Source organism: Mesocricetus auratus, unplaced genomic scaffold, assembly GCF_017639785.1.
Source record: "Mesocricetus auratus isolate SY011 unplaced genomic scaffold, BCM_Maur_2.0 Super-Scaffold_100008, whole genome shotgun sequence".
Lineage (NCBI taxonomy): Eukaryota > Metazoa > Chordata > Mammalia > Rodentia > Cricetidae > Mesocricetus > Mesocricetus auratus.
This window is the reverse complement of record NW_024429192.1, coordinates 47,045,981-47,068,702: the sequence shown is the minus strand read 5'-3', so window position 1 is coordinate 47,068,702 and position 22,722 is coordinate 47,045,981. Positions and strand designations below refer to the sequence as shown.

The window sequence follows — 22,722 nt, the reverse complement described above, 5'->3', positions numbered from 1 at the left end:
ATACATATGCATGCATATTATGCATTCTCTGGTGTCCACCGAGGCCAGGAAAGGGTGTCAGATTCCCTAGAATTGTAGTTACAGATTGTTGGGGAAGTCCTGTTATTTGCCTGTGCATTTGTCAATAAAGTACTGTCTGGCCAATAGAAAACCTAGATAGGAGGGACTAGGAGTCGAGGAGGATTCTGGGAAGGGGAAACACAAGAGAGTCGACATGTAACCGCATAGGGTAGGAAGCCCGGGACTATTCTCCGGTAAGAAACATACTTAGATTAACAATTATGGGGTAATTACTTAAGTCAAAGCTAGCCAGTAAGAAACAAGCAAGGCCAACAGCTTCATAATTAATACAGCGTCCTGTGTGTTTATTTGGGGACTAGAATGTGGCAGAGCCCAGGCGGCTGGTGGGGGATAAACCAAAGCGGCTAGCAAGGAAAAGCTTCCCTTAACAGAATGGTGATCAGGAGTGGGATCATGAATTTCCACGCAAAATAACAAAAGCTCTAAAGGGATTTTAGAAACAGAAGAACAGAGAGAAACACAGATTTTTGGTAGCAGCATTTTTCTCAGGTGTGCTCTGTTTTGCTAGCGACAAGCCGAGATTCACGTGGCTCGTTTACCGGAGTCTTCCTGACTCAGCATAAAAAGAAAAAAAAAACAGCAAGGTTGTTTTAAGAGACTCTGCTAACGATTGAAAGGTGTGTACGTACAGCTGGAAGTGGCAGCTTTTGCTGGATGTCAGCATGGACTGAGGCGGTAAGCTGGAATCACGTTTACGCCCGCCATCTTGACAGAAAAACCAGCAGTTTAAAACAGCCGCGGCTTTACAGATGAGACACGTGGTCAGAAAAACATAAAGATTTACAGTAAAGTCAGACTTGGATGAAGAAAATCTCTAAAGGTTTACAGTGTGTTTAAAAATATACATGAGATTGAGAGAGAAAATGAAACGGCAAAGTGGTATATAAATACAAAAGCCGGCGTTGTGGTGGCGCACGCTGGTAGGATTTACTCCAGAGGCAGAGGCAGGCAGATTTCCAAAGAGAAACCCTGTCTCAGAGAAAAATAAATGAAAGTGAAAGAAATAAAGTAATAATAGATAAATAAAAAAGCCACGTAAAGATGGAAATCACACAGAGGGTCTGGATACTGTACACTATTGTGTTTTTCAGTTTTTTCATTGCTAAGGAAGGAGCAACTGCTAAAGTACACTTGATTATAAATGCTGCTGAATTAATTCAACTTATATCTTTTAAAAATGCCTTGACTTCAAAATTTAAGTATAAGGATATGTTACTCGGAAAAGGAGTTTTAATTTATGTTTCCACAGAACATAAAAAGCTGAGGATTTCTTCCAGACTTCTGTGGTTTCACGAACCAAGACCCCCGGAAGCAGTGGACAAGGTGTTCCAACAATTGAGACAGTTAAGATGATGCAGTTTTACAGACCCCGAAAATACAGACTTATACAGGTTTCTGAGTTTTGTCATGATCCCCATGGTATAAACAGCGCCCCCTTCCAGCAGGAAGCAGTTTGGAATGAGCGACGTCCCAATTCCCATCTTGTTTATAAATCTTTGTTTTCATCTGAATGGGATTGTTTATAATTGGCTAGTGATCACAGCCAATCTTTTTTAATGGTAAAAAGGGGAATTATGGTATGGGTATTGTTTTTCATTTATTGAGACAAAATCAAGGTCAATTTTGTGATGCTTATATTTCTCCTCTTGATTAAGTATTGTGCTTATACTGATCTTTTACAACGTAATGTATAATTGAATACAGACTATAGATAGTTACTTATAATAGAATTTCTAGTTACATAAGTTAGGTTTCTAGATATACAGAAATATATTTGAGATGGACAGTCTTCAAACCTCTCAAAGACCTTCAGAACATGGCATTTAAAATGGTTTAGGGTTTGTCTTGACAATGAGAAATGTCTGTTCCTGGCAGCACCAATTACGTCTGAGAGGAAGATGGGCATCGAAGAAACTCGTTATAAAGTTTGCTTTCAACATGGCAAGATTAGCCATTTGGGCAAGAAACTGCTCTTGCCTAGATTGTTTGACTGTTGTTGTATCATCTGGACATGCAGGACCCATAGGAAAGTGACTACTGAACTTCATCAAGGGTTCCTGCTTGATGAAGAGTCTACGAGACTTTCTGCAGGACAAAGAAAAATGACTGACAGACTGCCAACGCAGATGGACAGTTTGAAATTTTCTGCTTTGCTGAGAAGTGTTCCAGACACATTGTGGCCTATGGGCTGAAGATGGATGCCCCAACGTTACAGAGGAACTTCGGGTGACTGTCCAGGCAGTAAGATGTCTCTGTCAATCCTAGTGTTTATATATTATCCTTCTGTGTTCTTTGATGGAGTTGAAGACAGATAGTTATAATTACAGTTTTCCTTAGTTATGATAAAAGATAAGCTACATAGAACTTTGGACTCACAAGGATGGGATGGATGATATTTTCTTTAAATCTTGCTAAAATATTGTAACTATGTTCTTATTTGATAACTGTTCTGTTATATACAATTTGACTGTGTTAAAGTTAAGACCTTTCTTTTTGTTTAAACAGAAAGGAGATGTTGGGGAAGTCCTGTTATTTGCCTGTGCATTTGTCAATAAAGTACTGTCTGGCCAATAGAAAACCTAGATAGGAGGGACTAGGAGTCGAGGAGGATTCTGGGAAGGGGAAACACAAGAGAGTCGACATGTAACCGCATGGGGTAGAAAGCCCGGGACTATTCTCCGGTAAGAAACATACTTAGATTAACAATTATGGGGTAATTACTTAAGTCAAAGCTAGCCAGTAAGAAACAAGCAAGGCCAACAGCTTCATAATTAATACAGCGTCCTGTGTGTTTATTTGGGGACTAGAATGTGGCAGAGCCCAGGCGGCTGGTGGGGGATAAACCAAAGCGGCTAGCAAGGAAAAGCTTCCCTTAACAACAGATGGTTAAAATCTGCTGGGAACTGAAACTGGGTCCTCTACAAGAGCAGCCAGTGTTCTTAGATGCAGAACCATCTCTCTAGCCCTATAAATTTAACTACAGTTATCATAACCAAAACTTCAAAAGGGAAACGAGAAAGAAAATAGCATTAGAAAAAAAACCTAAGCAATAGTGGAGAGGCTACTCTAAATACTCTTCCCCAATAATGAGACTGATGACTACTTTATATGTCATCCTAGAGCTTTCCTCCAGTAGCTGATGGAAGCAGAGGCAGACACTCACAGTTAAACACAGAGCTGAACTCCTGGAATCCAGTTGCAGAGAGGGAGGAGTGATGAGCAAAGGGGTCAAGACCAGGCTGGAGAAACCCACGGAGACAGCTGACCTGAACAAGGGGAACTCATGGACCTCAGACTGATAGCTGGGAAACCAGCATAGGACTGATCCAGACCCCCTGAATGTTGGTGTCAGTTAGGAGGCATGAGCAATCTATGGGGCCTCTGGTAGTGGATCAGTATTTATCCCTAGGATGTGAATGGACTTTGGGAGCCCATTCCACATAGAAGGATACTCTCTCAGCCTAGACACATGGGGAAGGGCCTAGGCCCTGCTCCAAATGATATGACAGATTTTGAAGATTCCCCCATGGAAGGCCTCACCCTGGGGAGGGGGAGGGAATGGGATAGGAGGTCAGTGGGGTGCAGGGGAGGACGGGAGGAAGGGAGAGAGAGGGAACTGGGATGGACATGTAAAACTGATTGTTTCTAATAAAAAAAAGACAACTCATATCTTAAAAAAACCAAAAAATCAAATAAAAAAGAATGAAGAAAGAGTTGAGAAAAACTGATGTATAAGACAGAAAGAAAACAAATGAAAAAGGAACAAGAATTAGTTCTTGCCTAAAATTGTTATCGATTAAACTTTTCAGTTAAATGTTAGAGGTTAGCAGAATGGGAGGAGGGCACCTAACATGATCCAATTATATGCTGCCTATAAGAGAGTACCTTTAGAATAAAGATGCAAATAGGTTGCAAATGGAAGGATGAAAATATACTGTATTAGTCAACGTTCTGTAGAGTCACAGAACTTATGGAATCAATCTCTCTCATCTCTGTCTCTATCTCTATCTCTATCTCTGTCTGCTTGTCTGTAGGTTCTCTCTCTTCTCTGTGATTTTCTGTCTACAATAGGGTAATGTAGCAATAGTGCATCCCCTCAGTCCTAGGCTTTCTAGCATTTAGAAACATGAGGCAAATACATTTATTTTCTTTATGTTACTTAGTCTCTGCTGTCCTGTTAACTGGCATGAAATGGTCAAAAGTAGCTTGTGTCAGTCCATAGAAGAGATATTGCTGGAACAATGGTCTATGTCCTAGGTGAGGCCACTCATAGAGCAAGAGGTTATATCTAGTGTCAAGGTCTTAGGTTGGAGCAATCTCATTTGCAAGGTGGGACAACAATTTCATTATTGAGTGTATGCGAACTCAGGTTGATGGGTCTTGCTTCTGTGGACCTATGGCACTGTGTCTTAGAGTTGCTATTACCGTGATGAACACCATGGCCAAAGGCACCTTGAGGGAGGAAAGGGTTTATTGGGTTACACATCTCACATCACAGTCCACTGAGGGAGCAAGCCAGTAAGCAACAGTCCTCCATGAGCTCTGCATCATCTCCTGCCTCCAGGTCCCTCCCAACATCCCTCTGACACACACCGAATTCCTGCTGTGATTTCCATCAGTGTGATAGGTATTCCTGATTAACAAGTTGACTACATCCAGCATTAACTAAAACCCCATGGGCACTCCCGTGAGGGATTTGTGTGTGTGTGTGTGTGTGTGTGTGTGTGTGTGTGTGTGTGTGTCTTAAATTTTTTTACAGGTCCCACATGCAGTGATTTTCCATACCTGCAGACAAAACACTCACACATATAAAATTAAACAAATCTTTTAAAACAAAATAACAAAAACAATAACAACAAAACCATTTTGTGGCTGAGGAAGGCATGGTGGTGTAGGCCCACAATTCCAAGCCAGTTTTCACCCAACAGACAAACTGCAACTTTGAAAATCTTGGCTCACTACTAATCCTCCCTTTTTTCTCTCCACTTGTAATATAGAAACTTTGCATGCAATGCTTGAATTTAATCACTGAATTCCCATGGAAAGTATTTATCTTTTTTTCCTTAATATATATTTTAATTTAAATTAGAAACATGCACGCTTCACATGTCAATCCCAGCTCCCTCCCAACCCCTCCTCCCTTGTCCCTCCATCAGCCTCCCCAGACCCCAATTCGCACATCATTCCCCAGGGTGAGGCCCTCCTTGGGGGATCTCCAGTGTCTGTCATTTCATCCTGGGAAGGACCTAGGCCCTTCCCCATGTGTCCAGTCTGAGAGAGCATCCCTCCATGTGGAATGGGCTCCCAGAATTCATTCATACACCATGGTAAACACTGGGACCCAAGGTCCCAGAGATTTCTGAGGCCTCCTCGCTGATACTACATTCATGGAGTCTGGATCAGTCCCCTGTTGACCTCTCAGCCATCAGCCTGGGATTCAAGAGCTCCCCATTGTCCAGTCAGCTGTCTTTGTGGGTTTCACTAGCACAGTCTTGATCCCTTTTGCTCATCATTCCTCCATCTCTGTCACTTGGTTCCAAGGGGTGCAGTTCAGTGTTTAGCTGTGGGTATCTGCCTCTGCTTCCATCAGTCACTGGATGAAGGTTCTAGGATGGCATATAAGGTAGTCATCAACCTTATCATCAGGGAGGAGCTATTAATGTAGTCTCTCTGGTATGGCTTAGTTTGCCAGTTGGTGTTATGCTTGTAGATCTCTGGAAATCTCCCTAGTGTCTCCTCAAACCTATAATGACTCCATCTAGTATGGTATCTCTCATCCTGCTCTCCTCTATTATTACCTCAACTCAGTCTTCCTGCTCTCCCATGTCTTCTTCTCCCCTCCTCTTATCCCCCTCTCTTTTTCCTGATTCCCTCTCCCCTCCCCCCATGTTCCCAATCTGCTCAGGAGAGCTTGTCTCACTCCACTTCTCTGGGGTATAATGTATATCTCTTGGGAACCTCCCTGTTTCCCAGACTCACTGGCACTGGGATTGTAGGCTGACACTCCCCTGATCCATGTCTAAATTCCACATATGAGTGAGTACATACCATATTTGTCTTTTTGTAACTGGGTTACCTCACTTAGGATGGTTTATTCTAGTGCCATCCATTTGCCTGCAAATTTCAAGATTCCATTGTTTTTTTCCCACGGAGTAGTACTCCATTGTGTAAATGTATCACATTTTCTCTGTCCACTCTTCAGTTGTGGGGTATCTAGGTTGCTTCCAGGATCTAGCTATTACATATAATGCTGCTATGAACATAGTGAAACAGACATCCTTATTGTATGAATGGGCATCTTTTGGGTATATGTCTAGAGTAGAATTGCTGGGTCTTGTGGTAGACTGAGTCCCATTTTCCTGAGGGGTCACCATACTGATTTCCAAAGTGTCTGTACAAGTTGGCACTCCCACCAGCAATGGAGGAGTGTTCCCCTTTCTCCACATCCTCTCCAGCATAAACTGTCACTGGTGTTTTCTATTTTAGCCATTCTGACAGGAGTAAGATATCTCAGAGTTGTTTTGATTTGCATTTCCCTAATGGCTAAGGATGTTGAACACTTTCTCAAGTGCCTGTCAGCCATTTTAGACTCCTCTATTTAGTTCAGTCCCCTACTTTTTAATTGGATTCTTTGGTGTTTTGGAGACTTGCTTCTTGAGTTCTTTGTAAATTTTGGAGATCAGCCCTCTATCAGATATGGGGTTAGTGAAGATGTTTTCCCATTCTGTAGGCTGCCTTTTTGTCTGTTGACTGTGTCCTTTGCCTTACAGTAGCTTCCCAGATTCAGGAGGTCCCATGTATTAATTGTTGACCTCACTGTCTGTGCTACTGATGTTATGTTCAGGAAGCTGTCTCCTGTACCAATTCGTTAAAGGGTACCCCCCACTTTCTCTTCTAACAGGTTCAGTGTGGCTGGATATATGTTGAGGTCTTTGATCCATTTGGACTTAAGTTTTGTGCATGGTAATAGACATGGATCTATCTGTAGTCTTCTACTTGCCAATATCCAGTTATGCCAGCACAATTTGTTGAATATGCTATATTTTTTTCCATTGTATAATTTTAGTTTTTATGTCAAAAATCAGGTGTTCATAGGTTTGGGGATTAATCTCAGGGTGTTCAATTCGATTCCATTTGTCTACCTGTCTATTTTTGTGCCAATACCAAGGTGTTCTCAGAACTCTAGGTCTATAATAGAGCTTAAAGTCAGGGATGGTGATGCCTCCAGATGTTGCTTTGTTTAGCAGGGTTGTCTTGGCTATCCTGGGTCTTTTGTTTTTCCATATAAAGTTGAGAATTATTCTTTCAAGGTCTGTAAAGAATTGTGCTAGGATTTTGATGGGGATTTCATTGAGTTTGTATATTTCTTTTGGCAGGATTGCCATTTTTAGTACATTGATCTCACTAATACAAGAGCATGGGAGATTTTTCCATTTCCTGGTGTCTTCTTTAATTTCTTTCTTTAAAGACTCAAAGTTCTTGTGATACAGGTCTTTCACTTGTTAGCATTACCTCCAGGTATTTTATGTTTTTTTGTGGCAATTGTAAAGGGTGATGTTTCTCTGATTTCTTTCTCAGCCCTTTTATTTCCTGTATAGAGTAGGGCTACTGATTTTCTTGAGTTGATCTTGTAGCCTGCCTCTTTTCTGACGGTGTTTATCAGCTGTAAGAGTTCCCTAGTAGAGTTTTTTAGGTCACTCAATGTAAACTATCATATCATCTGCAAATAGTGAAAGTTTTACCTCTTCCTTTCCAATTTGTATCCCCTTGATCTCCTTTTGATGTCTTATTGCTCTAACTAGAACTTTGAGTATAATATTGAAGAGGTATGGGGAGAGTGGATAGCCCTGTCTTGTTCCTGATTTTAGAGGAATTCACTTAGTTTCTCTCCATTCAGTTTGATGTTGGCTGTTGGTTTGCTGTATATAGTTTTTTATTATGTTTAGGTATGTTCCTGTTATCCCAGATCTCTCCAAGACCTTTATCATGAATGGGTGTTGGATTTTGTCAAAGGCTTTTTCAGCATCTAGTGAAATGAGCATGTGATTTTTGTTCCTCAGGTTGTTTATGTGGTGGATAACATTGATGGATTTTCCTATGTTGAACCATCCCTGCATCCCTGGAACGAAGCCTACTTGATCATGGTGGATGAGTTTTCTGATGTGTTCTTGGATGCGTTTTGCCAGTATTTTATTGAGTATTTTTGCATCAATGATTCACTATATACATACGTATATATATACATACAGACTCAAGTTCTGTTTCTGTAGAGAACAATGATTAGTACAGATTGTGGTACTAGGAGTGGGTCCTGCAACAAGAGAAGGCTTTTCCACAGGACTAGGGTGCTGTGCAGGCTGCTCTATCACTTGGGTCATATACTTGATCCAGCAGGAGGCATATAAACTTGTCCACCTCTGAACCAAGTTTCTGATCAAGAGGAAACACATCTCAGAGTTCACCTAAATGATGCTGATCTCTTCTTGATTATTGCTAATTTCTCAGTTACAGCTAACTACCATCAATTGCCCCAGTAACGGACACATTTTCCTTCAGGTCTCTTGTTACTTCAGTGGTGCAGGAGTCTTTTTAAGCACAACTAATTCTCTAGCCCAGTTTAACAGAACCACAGATTCTTAATTCAAAACATCATATGGTCCAAATAGTCTTTAAACTTCCCTTTGGAATTTTCTTCCTTAGAAATCATTTATTTCAGGTATCTTGTTACAGCAACAGAAGGATGAGCTTACTTATTCTGGATTGCCCTCCTTTTATCTCTACTACTCCTCCCTGCAACAAATGCTTCCTTAATGTGTAGGGAAATGCATGCATTTCTTTTTTTTATTTATTTAGTATTTATGAGACAGGGTTTCTCTGTATTGTTTTGGAGGCTGTCGGTCCAGCCTGGCCTCGAACTCACAGAGATCCGCCTGCCTCTGCTTCCCGAGTGCTGGGATTAAAGACATGCGCCACCACCGCCCAGCTGCATGCATTTCTTACTAAAGGTCTTCCCTTAATATGGGACATTCACATACCCCCAAAATCAAGCTTAAAATGTTCATGAATGCCAATTTTTAATATAGTTTTCCATTTTAGACCCAGCTTAAGGGCCGTGACAGAGGCTGTCCGTTCCTATTTGGAATACCTGTTTTAAGTCTGTTCCCATCAGTCCCTTTATGCAGGTTTATACACTGTTCCCCACCCTCCTCTTTCTACCATCCTAGAGGTCTCAGGTCAATCGTAAGATAAATGCTGGTCAGGATATGGAACGAGGACCACACTCATCTGTTGTAGGTGGGAATGCAAGTTCATACAATCACTATGAAAACCAGTGTGATGGTTTCTCAGAAAGATGGGAACCAATCTAACTCAAGATCCAGATATACCACCCTGGGGCTTATACCCAAAGGACATTTCATCTTATCACAAGGACATTTGCTCAACTATGTTCATTGCTGCTGGTTTCATAATAGCCAGAAAGTAGAGAAAAGCAAGGTGGCCCTTCCACTGAAAAACAGATAAGGAAAATGTGATACATTTATACAATATAGTATTATTCAACTGTTAAAAACTTAAATCATAAAATTTGCAGGCAAATGGATGGATCTAGAAAAAAAATCATTCTGAGTGAGCTAACTTAGACCCAGAAAGATAAGTATGGTATGTATTCTATTTACTTATATTTGTTTTGTGCCCAGGTCTTGAAGACCCTCAGAGACCACAAGGAGACAGACTTCACCAAACCTCAAACACAAGGTTTTATTGTTTAATTCTACCAGTAGTGAGCTCGTCCAGCCAGCTGACACAGCAGCTACCTGGAGGAAGTCAAGTCCCTCGTCTATTGCCAGAATTTAAATGAAAAAACAAATTACAGAATTACATAAGTAGGTATGGGTCAGATCCTGATTGGTTGACATTTGGGGAACAATTAGGGGAATTTCCCAGAGTCAGGGCAATTGGTTTGTTAGTATTTTTGATTGGTTGGCTACAGATGGGAACATTGGTAGTTTCTATGGCTTTGTCTGTTACTTGCAGGTAGCCTGTTTTCATTGGTTGGTGCTGGGAGGGAGCATTCTGTGGTTTCTATGGCTTTGTCTGTTACTTGAATGTGGTTTGCTGCTAAACATAATATCCAGGTACTTACTAAGTCTAAGTTACTAAGTCTTGTTTTGGAGTTTTGTTCACAACACAAGGAATTAGAGGCTAGGGGTCTGGATTTATTTTGAAAGCTTTTCCACAACCTTTACATTTATATAGCTTCTGTCTAGTATGAATAATAAGAGTCGAATGGGAACTAAAGGTTTTGCCACATTTATACAATTTCTCCCCAGTGTGGTTTATTAAAAGTGTAGCCTTTGAGTTTTACTTTGCCTCTTCCAATGTGGATATTAGTTGTTAAATAAATGTTAACTAAGCTATAACCTGTGGACCAAGTGAGGTTAGGTATAGAGGAAAGGACTAGAAGGTCATGGATCTCCTTGGGAGGGGGAAATTGAATAGATTTAATGGGAGGACTGGGGAAGCAGGCAATGGGAACAGCAGGATCAGGAGGGGAGGGGGAGGGGACATAGAATTCAGGGAAAGACAGCTAGGGCATTTGAGGGATGGTATGGGAAACTAGTATGTTGGAAACTTTTTAAAGTATATGAAGGTATTCCTAATGAAGTCTCCAAACAATGAGGGAGACAGAGTCCCAACTGGCCATCTCTTGTCACCAAATGAAGCTTACAGTACTGGGGGTGGATTACAATCAATTGAGTTGTTGACCAAAGGGGCCCATGAAAATCCCAGGACAACCTGGACTGTTGCCAAGACAATAGACTGACTGCTCTCCACAAACTGACAGCATGGCCCCATTGTTGAAGAAAACACTTATACAATTCATTGAACATGGAAAGGTTGACCTTGTGCTACATAGAACTTTCACCCATACATTCTAGTGTCTGATATTCTGCAGGCTACCAAAAGAGAAAGTTAAGCACCAATCCAGTCACCACAAACCCTTTGCTATACAATCTGTTCTGCCTGCAAAATATGCTAGGGCAATGAAGGCACAAAGCACGTGGAGGTAACTAACCACTGTCTGATTTGATTTAAGGCCATTCCATGAGGTGGAGCTTATACCTAACAGTCCTTGGGTGACCAAGAACCAGAAACTAGCTAGCCCAGATAATTAGGTAAAACCAAATACTACTAGTCTGAAAAAAACCAATAAAATGACTTCTAATGATACTCTTTTATACTTTTTATACTCAGATATTAGTGATTTATTAAGCCATCATCAGAGAAGCTTCCTCCTACAGCAGATGGGAAAAAAAATACACAAACCTACAACCAGACATTTCTCTCTCTCTCTCTCTCTCTCTCTCTCTCTCTCTATATATATATATATATATATATATATATGTATGTGTATATATATATCTCACACACACATACACAGAGACAGAGAGACAGAGACAGAAAGTGAGAGAGAGACAGAGAGTGAGAGAGACAGTGACATGCAGAGATCGACACACACAGACAGACAGAGACAGAGACACAGAGAGAAATTGGAATACACACCTCTAAATGGAAGGGCTCTAACAAATCTCCTGCCTCAATGTTCTGGGAACCCTGTTGAAGAGAAGACAGAAAGAGTGTAAGAGCCAGAGGGCATGGGAAACATCAGGAGAAAAACCCTTCTAAATGAGCTTAGCAAGGCTCATATCACCTTACAGCAGCAAGCACAGGGCTACAGCGCTCTGCACCAGGTCTTCTGTGTACATGTCATAGCTTTTAGTTTAATGTTTTTATGGGAATCCTGAGAATATGAACAAGTTGATCTCTGATTCTTGTGCCTTCTCTTAGACTCTTTTCCCTATGTTGATTTCCTTGTTCAGTCTCAGTGTGATGTTTTTTTGTTAATCTTATTGTATTTTATTTAGGTATGTTTTGTGGTTATACCTTAGAAGGCTGTTATTTTCTAATGAGAGGCAGAAAGGGAGTGGATGTGGATGGGAGTGGAGGAGGGGAGGAACTGGGAGGAGTAGAGGGAAGAGAACCTGAAATCAGGATATACTGTATGAGAAAAGAATCTGTTTTTAATAAAAGGGGGAAATACTATCCTACAGATAGCCATGCCCGGGTCTTGTAAGGTTATTCAAACTCAACAACCCTGCAGCCCTACTCCCCACCAGTACTCCTTGCTTTTCACACATGAGCCATCTCCTACTGATCCAGCTTGGAGTTTTCCTCTTGTTGGGCACAAAGACTCTGTGACCCTGCATATCAGTTTTCTCTTCTTGAAGTTGTAAGTAAGTGAGTAAGTAAGTACGTGAGAAAATAGGTAAGTAAGAGCATTTGGCTCTCCAAGTGTCTTGTGCTGTGGTTTGTGATTACAGGACTCTAAATTTTCTAAAGCACAAAAGAAGGTCCTTGCCTGTGTCTGGGGGCCTGCTGATAATCCTTGTTGTTTCTTAACTTGTAGAAGAAACACACCTGTCTTTGCCTTTGCCTTCACATGAATGTTTCTGCATATGCATGTATAAGCCCATTCTTCTTTTCATATAAATACCAGTTACACTGGACTAGGGCCCCACCTTTCCCAAAACTGTTTAGTTTAATTTTAACTAATTACAGGTGAAAGGACTTTATTTAAAAATAAGACTACATTCTCAGATATTGGAACACAATTTTAAGATAAAAAGGAGGGCCAGGCAGGCAAGTTAACCCATGACAGGAAGTATTTATTTAAAGTCACACTATTCTTTGATCCATGGGTGCCATAGAAACAAAAAACGTCTGTGCAAATCAAGAATTCTCATAGAAGCTTTATATATAAGTCATCAGGCAAAGCAATTCAAATTCACAGAGAGACTGATGAATGAATTATAATATATCCTTTGGTAAGTCCAAACCATCATGCATGGATGAACTCACTAAAACATTGTGTTTATGTGGAGATCAGTAAATGGCATAATAGGTAAATTGTGAGAGATGTTATAGCCCTGTTTGCCTCTTGAGAAGGAGAACAAAGGAAGAACATGATGGGAACTTTGAGAAACAAGATGTTAGCACCTTGGTTTGGAAATTTTGCAAATGCTTGTCCCAGTTCATACATATTTACACATTTGTCAGCTGTATTCACATAGTGTTCACTCATTTTCCAGGATGTGATTTATTCTTTAAAAACTGCATTAAAAGGGAGAATTGCCATAAAGTGTGTCTTAATGTTTTAATATCATGAGAGAATGAATGAGTTAAGCTTTGGCTTTTTTCTTATCACTCAGCAAGCATCACAGCCTCTTCTTTCCCATGCAGGGTTAGTCATCCAACAGCACATAGAATGGAGATGAAGAAAGACAGGCAAAATGAGGAAGAAAAGTCCCCCTTAAGCCTGGTGAAATGAGTATGAAGTTGACCTCGAGGGACAGATTCACTGAGTCCATCCAGGGCTTATGGTGATTTGTGTTTAACTAGAAACCACTCCAGATGAATGCTCTGGGTAGGACTTGGGCTTTGGGGATACTGATCCCCATCATGATTTTGGTGCTAGATGGGACTGGTGAGTGACATTCTTAGATTTTCAGGAAATGAAATTATCTTTCTGGCTAACTTTAGACTATGATAATCCTCCTGTGTCAGCCTCCTGACTCCTGGGATTACAGGCATACACCTTTGTTGCAGGCTAACAAGGCACTTTAACACTCTACAGGTTACTTTAAAGCTGATTTTTTCATTAAATTTTAAAATTATTTTACATGCTAAGCAGTTTCCCCTCTCCTCTCCTCATGTTCCCTCCCTGCACACCTCCTTTCACCTCCCTCCTCCCTCCATCCACTCCTCAGAAAGGATCAGGCCTCCCATGGAGAGTCATAAAGCCTGGCATATTAAGTTGAGGCAGGACCAAACTTCTCCCTGCATCAAAGCTGAGCTTTTCTACAGGTATTCCATGGGATAGATTATTCTATTCTATTAGTCGTTATGGTGAATTTGAAGATTAGTGGCTGCTTGAAAAGAAATGCTTTGCTAGACTTCTTGCTTGTCCCATCTTTAAGGTTGAAACATATCAAAAGACAAAAGCAAACAAACAAAACCACAAACAAACAAACAAAAACGAGAAAAACCTCTGAGAAGCGAAGCAGTGCAATCCAGAGTAAAGTGGAGGCGCTGAACTTAGCCAGGAAGGGACAGTCCTCCAGGATAATAAGGGAAAGAGGGACATGGTGGCCTGGATGCAGGTCAGCTTATAGACTGGTGTCACCGATTGTGGAGCCTGTCTTCTTGATTTTTAATTTAAATTAAAAACAATCCTATTTTGCATACCAATCTCTGTTTTATTTCCTTACCATCCTCCCATTCCCCCACCATCTCTCCATCCCATGCCCCATTCACTCCTCAGAGAGGGGGAGGCCTCCCATGGGGGGAATCATCAAAGAAAGTCTGTAACCTCATTTGAGGCAGGACCAAGGCCCTCCCCACTGTATCTAGGCTGAGAGAGTATCCCTCCATAGGGAATGGGCTCCACTAAGCTGTTCATACACGAGGGATAAATACTGTCAGTTGCCCCATAAACTGCCCAGCCCACCCCAACTGACACCCACATTCAGGGTTCCCCAGCTGTCAGTCTGGAGTCCATGAGCTCCCACTTCTCAGGTCAGCTGTTTCTGTTGGTTTCCCCAGCATGGTCTTGATCCCTCTCTACAACTGAATTCCAGGAGTTCGGCTCAGTGCTTAGCTGAGGATCTCTGCTTCTGCTTCTATCAGCAACTGGATGAAGGCTCTAGGATGGCATTTAAGGTAGTCATCAATCTCATTATAGGTGATGGGCATTTAAGGTAGCTTCCCCACTATTGCTTAGATTCTTAGTTGGGGGTCATTGTTGTGGATTCCTGGGAATTTCCCTAATGCCAGGTTTCTCAGCAAGCCCATAATGAATCCCTCTCTCTAGGTATCTCTTTCCTTGCTCTGTTTTTTGCCCAACTCTACCTCCATGATCCCTCATGTTCTCCCCACCTTCTCTTATCTCCTCTCCTCTCTCTTACCTCCTTGCCACCCCCCATGCTCCCAATTTACTTAGGGGTTCTTGTCCCTTTCCTCTTCTGGGGGTGTCCATGTATGTCTCTCTTAGGGTCCTATGGAGTCTGTCTTAAAGCATTTGAAATAAAGCTATTGGAAGTTACCAGTGGAAAGAGGGGGCAAGATAAGGAGTGGAGTCTGTGAAATAATCATCACAAAGATGGGACAGGCCAGCCTGCTGGCTGAGTGTTAGAACTTTAGTCTTAGTTCTGCTTCTCCAGGACCACAGTTCCTAAGTAGGCTGCTCAACATGGAAGCAAACTTACTTTTCTTCCAATACAAAAATACAGTGTATTTCCTTCTACTTCAAAATGTATAAGATACAAGTTTGACATAAATTACCACATTAATAATCCATTTTCAACAATTAAGAAAGCATGTGAGGCCTTTATATGAAGTTAATTTAACCATATTCAAATTATTAAAAATATACATGTATTTATTTAGTGTGTGTGTGTGTGTGTGTGTGTGTGTTACGTGTGTGTGTACCTTGACACACCTTTTATGTGGGGGTCACAGGACAACTGTATGAGTTGTTCTCTATGTGGATTCCAGGGTTTAAACTCAGGTCTTCAGGTGTGGCTGTACATACCTTGACCTTGTGAGCCGTCTTGCTGGCCTCTGACTTTCTTAAAGATAGAGATCTGTATTGTGATGTAGCACAAAATCAACTTTGATGAATGTACCTGGGTCATTTGAAAGATACAGATTATGTACATTGAAATTGTTTTATTAAAGTCTCTTTAGTCACTCAATTTGATACTGTTATTGATTCATTCTATGTCCATACTACATTTAAAATTCTGATTGCTCGATCCATTTCTGAGGAAGAGGTGTCAAAACCTCTGTCTATGATTGTGAAACTGTCTACATGTCTCTTTAATTTAGTTAAGTTTTGTTTTATGTGGTTTGAAGCTTCATTATTAGGTATGTACTTAACCAGGACAATTAACATTGTACAAATTTTGAAATGACCATTAACACTTTTTGCTTTGAATAATTTTTCTATTATTAATATAGACTCAAGTTTCTCTCTTCCCTTCTCCTTCCTTCACCTCTTCCATGTTGTGTGAAATTAATATTTTGCCGTCAGAAGTTTGTGGTATAGTTATATGGTATTTTCCTTTATCACCAGTAATGCCTGTAACTACCTATCAGAACATGGTTAAAAGAATGCCCCATGGTGAACAGTGCCTTGAAGAACTCTGAGGACTGCTTGAGGAAGAAGGGCAGAGGGACTTCTACCTCAAGTGCATTCTGTTCCTTGGATTGTCTTGGTCATGATTTCATGCCTGTTGTGTTAAACATTTACATTTAATTTATTATTGTTGGATATCAGAGCATAGTTATAGAATCCTATTTGGTGAAAAGATTGCTGAGTTCTGTCCTCAGTGTACCCTGACTCTGGATATGGCCTTCTGCTTTGCTCTCATGCTTTCCCAGATATAATCTATAGTATGTACCAGAAAAATTGTGTTTAAATAGGTCTGTCGTGAGAAAATTCTTGAACAGGGCGGCTTTGTAAATATTTATTATGTGCTTACTGGCAATTATTTCAAACAACTTTTCTTGTATCATTATTTTCTTAGTTCCATAAAATAAATACACGGAAGTATATTTAAACTAAAGTAAGGTTGTCTACAGCATACTCTATCCTTTAAGGTCTTTAAATCCCAAGTCTTGCAGACACAGATCTGCATAGGTCAATGAATGTCAACACTACCAACACTCCATACAAATGCACATATCATTAGTCATTTTAATTTTGTTCACGCTTCTAGGAAGGTAGTGATTATTTTTCTGTGTTTTTGATTGGCATTACGTTATATTACTAATCCTTTCCTTGTGTCTACTAGCTATTTAACTACCATTATTCTAGCGAAGTGTTTGCTCAAATAACCTTTCTAGTTTTCAAATCTGGCTTTTAATGTGATTGAATAGTTTATTGAGAGTTCTTCATGGATGAGTGTTAGACTGTATCAAATGCTTCTTTGGCAGCTACTGATAATGATAACATGACTTATGACTTTTCTCTTTAGCCTGTTGGGGTGATGGCTCTCTGAATGTGAACCACCCTTGCATCCCTGAGATAAATCCCATTGGTCATGTTTTAACCCTTTTATAAGTTCTTCAAATGGATAAGCTAATTATTTGGTGAACTTCTGATCCTTGGGCTTCTAACTCCCAATTGCTGGAATTACATGTGCACGCTATAATGTTCAGTTCTGTGCAGGGCTGGGGAACTGAACTCAGGGCTAAGCAAGCATTCTACCCAAGTCCTCAGCTCTAGTAACTTATTCCTTTCAAGCACAGAGTGATATTGCCATTTTCAAATGTGGCATAATATATTTACCTATCTATTTACTATGGAATCTCTTGTTGTTTTCCAATTTTTGGCAATTATGATAGAAACTAATATACATTCTTAGAATAAGTGCTCCCCTTTCTCTATATCCTAACTTGCATGTGTGTGGTTATTTTCATTTTCTTTATTATGAAAAATAAATTTTCTTTTTTTAATTAAGTAAAATATTATTACAATGTTTCCCACTCCCTCTCCTACCTCCAACATGTAATTTTTTACTGACTGGAGTAATATTTAATCTCAAGATATTTTTAATTTGCATTTTTCTGATGCCTAATCGTATTGAATATTTTTATATGCTTATTATTCACTTGCACTCCTTTTTTGAGAATTGTCTGTTCATTTTATTAGCTCCTTGCTAATTGGGTCATTTGATGCTTTTGTTGCATTTTTGAATCTTTTTTATCATCTCCGTGTTAGTCCTCCATAAGATATATAGTTAGCAAAGATGTCTCTCCCATTTTGTAGGCTGCCTCTTCACTCAATTATTTCCTTTTCTGTAAAGAAACTTCTTTTTTTTCAATATATTTCTTTGTTTAAATTAGAAAGAAGCCTGCTGCACATGCCGATCCCAGTTCCCTCTCCCACCCTTCCTCCCTTGCCCCCTAGTCTAAAATCCATTTAAGAGTAAGTACATATCATGTTTGTCTTTTTGTGACTGGATTACCTCACTCAGGGTGGTTTCCTCTAGTGCCATCCATTTGCCTAAAAACCTCAAGACTCCATTGTTTTTATTTACCACTGAGTATCGTTTTCCTAGTTTCTACTTTCTTGATTTCAGCCCTCAATTTAATTATTTCCCAACATCTGTTCCTCTGTGGTGAGTTTGCCTCCTTTTGTTCTAGAGCTTTCAGTTGTGCTGTTAATTCTCTAGTGTGACTATTCTCCAGTTTGTTTATGTGGTCAGTTAGTGCCATGAAGTTTCCTCTTAGCACTGCTTTCAAAGTGTCCCATAAGTTTGGGTGTGTTGTTTCTTCATTCTCATTGAATTCTAGGAAGTCTTTAATTTCTTTTTTTATTTCTTCTTTCACCCAGAAGTGGTGCAATTGTGCATTATTCAATTTCCATGGGTTTTCAGGGTTTCTGTAGTTTGTGTTATTGAATTCTCACTTTGAAGCATGGGGGTCTGATAAGATACATGAAGTTATTCTAATTGTGTGTGTGTGTGTGTGTGTGTGTGTGTGTGTGTGTGTGAATGTAGCACTTTATTTTGGAAAAACAGCTTCAGGTTTCCATGGTTACAGAAAAAACAATCTAAATGTCAGTCTACCATGATGGATTTTTATGTGTTAACTAAGGTTTGAATTCTATCTCTGTATGGCAGTAGGTGGGTGAAGAGTCAATGAAGTCACTTTATTTTTTTTAAATCATTTATTTTTATATTTGAATTTAAATTAGAAACAAGGTTGCTTCACAAGTCAGTTCCAGGTCCCTCTCCCTTTCCCTCCTCTCCTCCCGTGCCCTACCCCCAAACTCCCCCCCCCATTATCCCCTCATTTCCACAGGGAGGGTGAGGCCCTCCATGGGGGTGTCCATAGTCTGTCCTTTCACCAGGGCAGGGCCTAGACCCTCCCCCAAGAGTTCAGGGTGAGAGTGCATCTCACATTGTTGGATGGGAGTCCAAAGTCCATTTGTATACCCGGGATGAGTACTGATCTACTGCCCAAGGCTCAATAGATTACCTAGGCCTCCTTACTGACACCCACATTCAGGGGGTCTTGATCAGTCCCATGCTGGATTCCCAGGCATCAGTCTGGGATTCAAGAGCTAACCCTTGTCAGGCCAGCTGTTTCTGGGGGTTAAACCAGCCCAGTCTTAATCCCTTTGGTCATCAGTCCTCCCTGCCTGCAAATTTCAGGATTCCATTGTTTTTTTTTCTGCTGAATAGTACTCCATTGTGTAAATGTACCACATTTTCTCTATCCACTCTTCAGTTGAGGTTGCTTCCAAGTTCTGGCTATTACAAATAATGCTGCTATGAACATAGTGGAACAGACATCCTTGTTGTATGAATGGGCATCTTTTGGATATATGCCTAAGAGTGGAGTTGCTGGGTCTTGTGGTAGGTTTATTCCCATTTTTCTGAGGAATCTCCATACTGATTTCCAAAGTGGTTGAACAAGTTGGCACTCCCACCAGTAATGGATGAGTGTTCCCCTTTCACCACATCCTCTCCAGCATAAACTGTCATTGGTGTTTTTGATTTTAGCCATTCTGACAGGAGTAAGATGGTATCTCAGTTGTTTTGATTTGCATTTCCCTAATGGCTAAGGATGTTGAGCACTTTCTCAAGTGTCTTTCAGCAACTTTAGACTCCTCTGTTGAGATTTATCTAATTAGTTCAGTCCCCCACTTTTTAATTGGATCCTTTCGTGTTTTGCAGATTTGCTTCTCGAGTTCTTTGTAAATTTTGGAGATCAACCCTCTGTCAGATGTGGGGTTAGTGAATATGTTTTCCTATTCTGTTATTCCAATTTTTTAAATACCTGTTTATGTTTGCTATGTTGCCATGTATGTGGTCGATTTTTGAGAAAGTTCCATGTTGCGCTGAGAAGAAGGTATATTCTTTTGTGTTTGGATGGAGTATTCTATAGATGTCTGTTAAACCCAATTGGGTCATAAATTTTATTAATTCCTTTGTATCCTTCTTAAGTTTCTGTCTGGTAGTCCTGTCTAGTGGTGAGAGTGGGGTGTTGAAGTTTCCCACTATTAGTGTGTGAGATTTTATATGTGTTTTTAGTTTTAGTATTGTTTCTTTTATGAACGTGGATGCCTTTGTATTTGGGGCATAGATGTCCCGAACTGAGACTTCATCTTGTTATATTTCTACTGTGATGAGTATGAAGTGATGCTCTTCATCTCTTTTGATTGATTTTACTTTAAAGTCTAATTTGCTAGATATTAGGATTGCAAACCAGCTTGTTACTTGGGTCCATTTGATTGGAAAATCTTTTCCCAACACTTAACTCTAAAATAATGTCTGTCTTTGAAGCTGATGTGTATTTCTTGTATGTAGAAGGAGGATGGATTCTGTCCTCAAATCCATTTTGTTAGCCTATGTCTTTTTATGGGAGAGTTAAGATCACTGATATTGAGGGTTATTAATGAGTATTGATAGCTCGTTTCGTTTGTTTTGGAATTGTTGGTGGTGGTGGAATTGTATGTGGATTTCTACCACTTTTTCTTTTGCCTGTTGGTAAAGAGGGATTATCTATTGCCTATGTTTTTCTGGTTGTAGCTACCTTCCTTGGGTTGGGGTTTTCTTTCCAGAATTTTCTGTATGGCTGGGTTAATGGATATATATATAGTTTAAATCTGTTTTTTTTTCATGAAATATCTTGTTTTCTCCATCTATATTTATTGAATGCTTTGCTAGGTATAGTAGTCTTGGCTGGCATCTGTGGACTCTTAATGTTGGTAAAATATCTATCCAGGACCTTCTGGCTTTCATAGTTTCCACGGGGAAATCAGGTGTAGTTCTGATAGGTTTGCCTTTATATGTAACTTGACTTTTCCCCTAGCTGCTCTTAATATTCTTTCTTTATTCTGTATCTTTGGGGTCTTGATTATTATGTGTCGAGTGTATTTCTTTTTTGGTCTACTCTATTTGGTGTTCTGTAAGCTCCTTGCACCTTCATTGGCATGTCTTTCTTTAGGTTGGGAAACTTTTCTTTTATTATTTTGTTGAATATGTTTTTTGGCCCCTTGAGGTGGGTTTCTTCACCTTCTTCTATATCTATTAGTCTTAAGTTTGGACTTTTCATGGTGTCCCATATTTCCTGGATATTTTGTGTTAGGGATTTGTTGAACTTAAAATTTTCTTTGGTCAATGAATCTAATTATCCTAATGTATCTTCAACACCTGAGATTATCTCTTCCATCTCTTGTATTCTGTTGCTTATGCTTGCATCTGTAGTACCTGACCATTTTCCCAGCTTTTATATTTCCAGCATTCCTTCAGACTGTGTTTCTTTTATTGTTTCTATTTCAGATTTCATCCCTTGCACTGTTTGAATTGTTTCTTGCAATTTTTGCTTTGTCTTTTCTTCCATTTCTTGCATTTTTTATATTGTTTTTTCTTCCATCTCTTTAAGGGATTTTCTCATATCCTCTTTGAGGGCCTCTATAATTTCATGAAGTTGTTTTCAATGTCTTTTTCTTCTACTTCATTCATTGTAGGATATTCCAGTCTTACTGGTGTAGGGTCTCTGGGCTTTGGTGGTGTCATATTGGTTTTTTTGTTGCTCCTTGTGTTTTTATATTGTCTCCTTCCCATCCATTTTTTCAGTGGGTTCCACAAGGTGTCTCTTCCTCTCCTGGTGGGTGCAGGACAAGTGTTCCCTTCTGGTGGGTGTAGGCAAGTCCAATGCTCTGGTAGCTCTCTGCTTCCTGGTCTCATGGGTGGAGGAATAGACTAAGATGCTAGGGTGCTTTCAATCCCGCTGGGATGGATGGAAGACTGAGTGGTAGACTCTAGGCACAGGAGTGTAGCCTGGAGACAGGCCCTGATAGACTTAATCACGTGGTGGAGCAGGAGACTAAGATGCTGGTGTGCTTTTGCTTCTCCTGCTGGGATAGAAGCCCCAGTGGCAGACCCCAGGCATAGGCAGGTGACCTGGAAATGGGCCCTGGCTTAGTTAGTCCCGTGGGTGGAGCAGGAAACTAGGGTGCTCCGGAATGGAAGCCTCAGTGGCAGCCCCCAAGCACAGGCAGGCGGCCTAGTCCCAAGGGTTGGCTCCTACCCCCTTTCTCCTTTTCATGATCCTGTTACCTAAGTAAAAAAACAAAACAAAAAAAAACCCTCTGCTTGAATATCTGGGTCTTCAGTTGGATTCTATTGATAAACCTGCCTGTTTTTATTAATATAGCTTGAAATCAGACATGGTGATAGTTTGGGAAGATCTTTTATCATACAGGATTGTTTTAGCTATCCTACTTTCCTTGTTTTTCCATATGAAATTGAGTACTGTTCTTTCAAGGTCTGTAAAGAATTATGTTGGGACTTTGATGGGGACTGCAATGAATCGGTAGATTGCTTTTGATAGGATGAGCATTTTTAGCATGGTTAATCCTACCAGTCCACGAGCATGGGGTATCTTCCATCTTTTGATATTGATGGGGGAAGTCCTTCTGTGTATAAGTTTGTCTTATACATATAAATAAAGCAATGTTGGCCAATAGGGAAGCCAGATAGGTGGGACTAGGAGTCGAGGAGG

At 40.3% G+C, this 22,722-nt stretch overlaps 1 long non-coding RNA gene across 1 annotated transcript; it reads left to right on the top strand.

The window, feature by feature from the left end:
* Nucleotides 1-218: 218 nt before the first annotated feature.
* On the top strand, nt 219-14,542 carry LOC121141943. Its single transcript, XR_005878920.1, has 3 exons — nt 219-254; nt 9,780-9,965; nt 13,384-14,542. It is a non-coding gene; the product is annotated as an uncharacterized LOC121141943 (long non-coding RNA).
* The last annotated feature ends 8,180 nt before the right edge of the window (nt 14,543-22,722 follow it).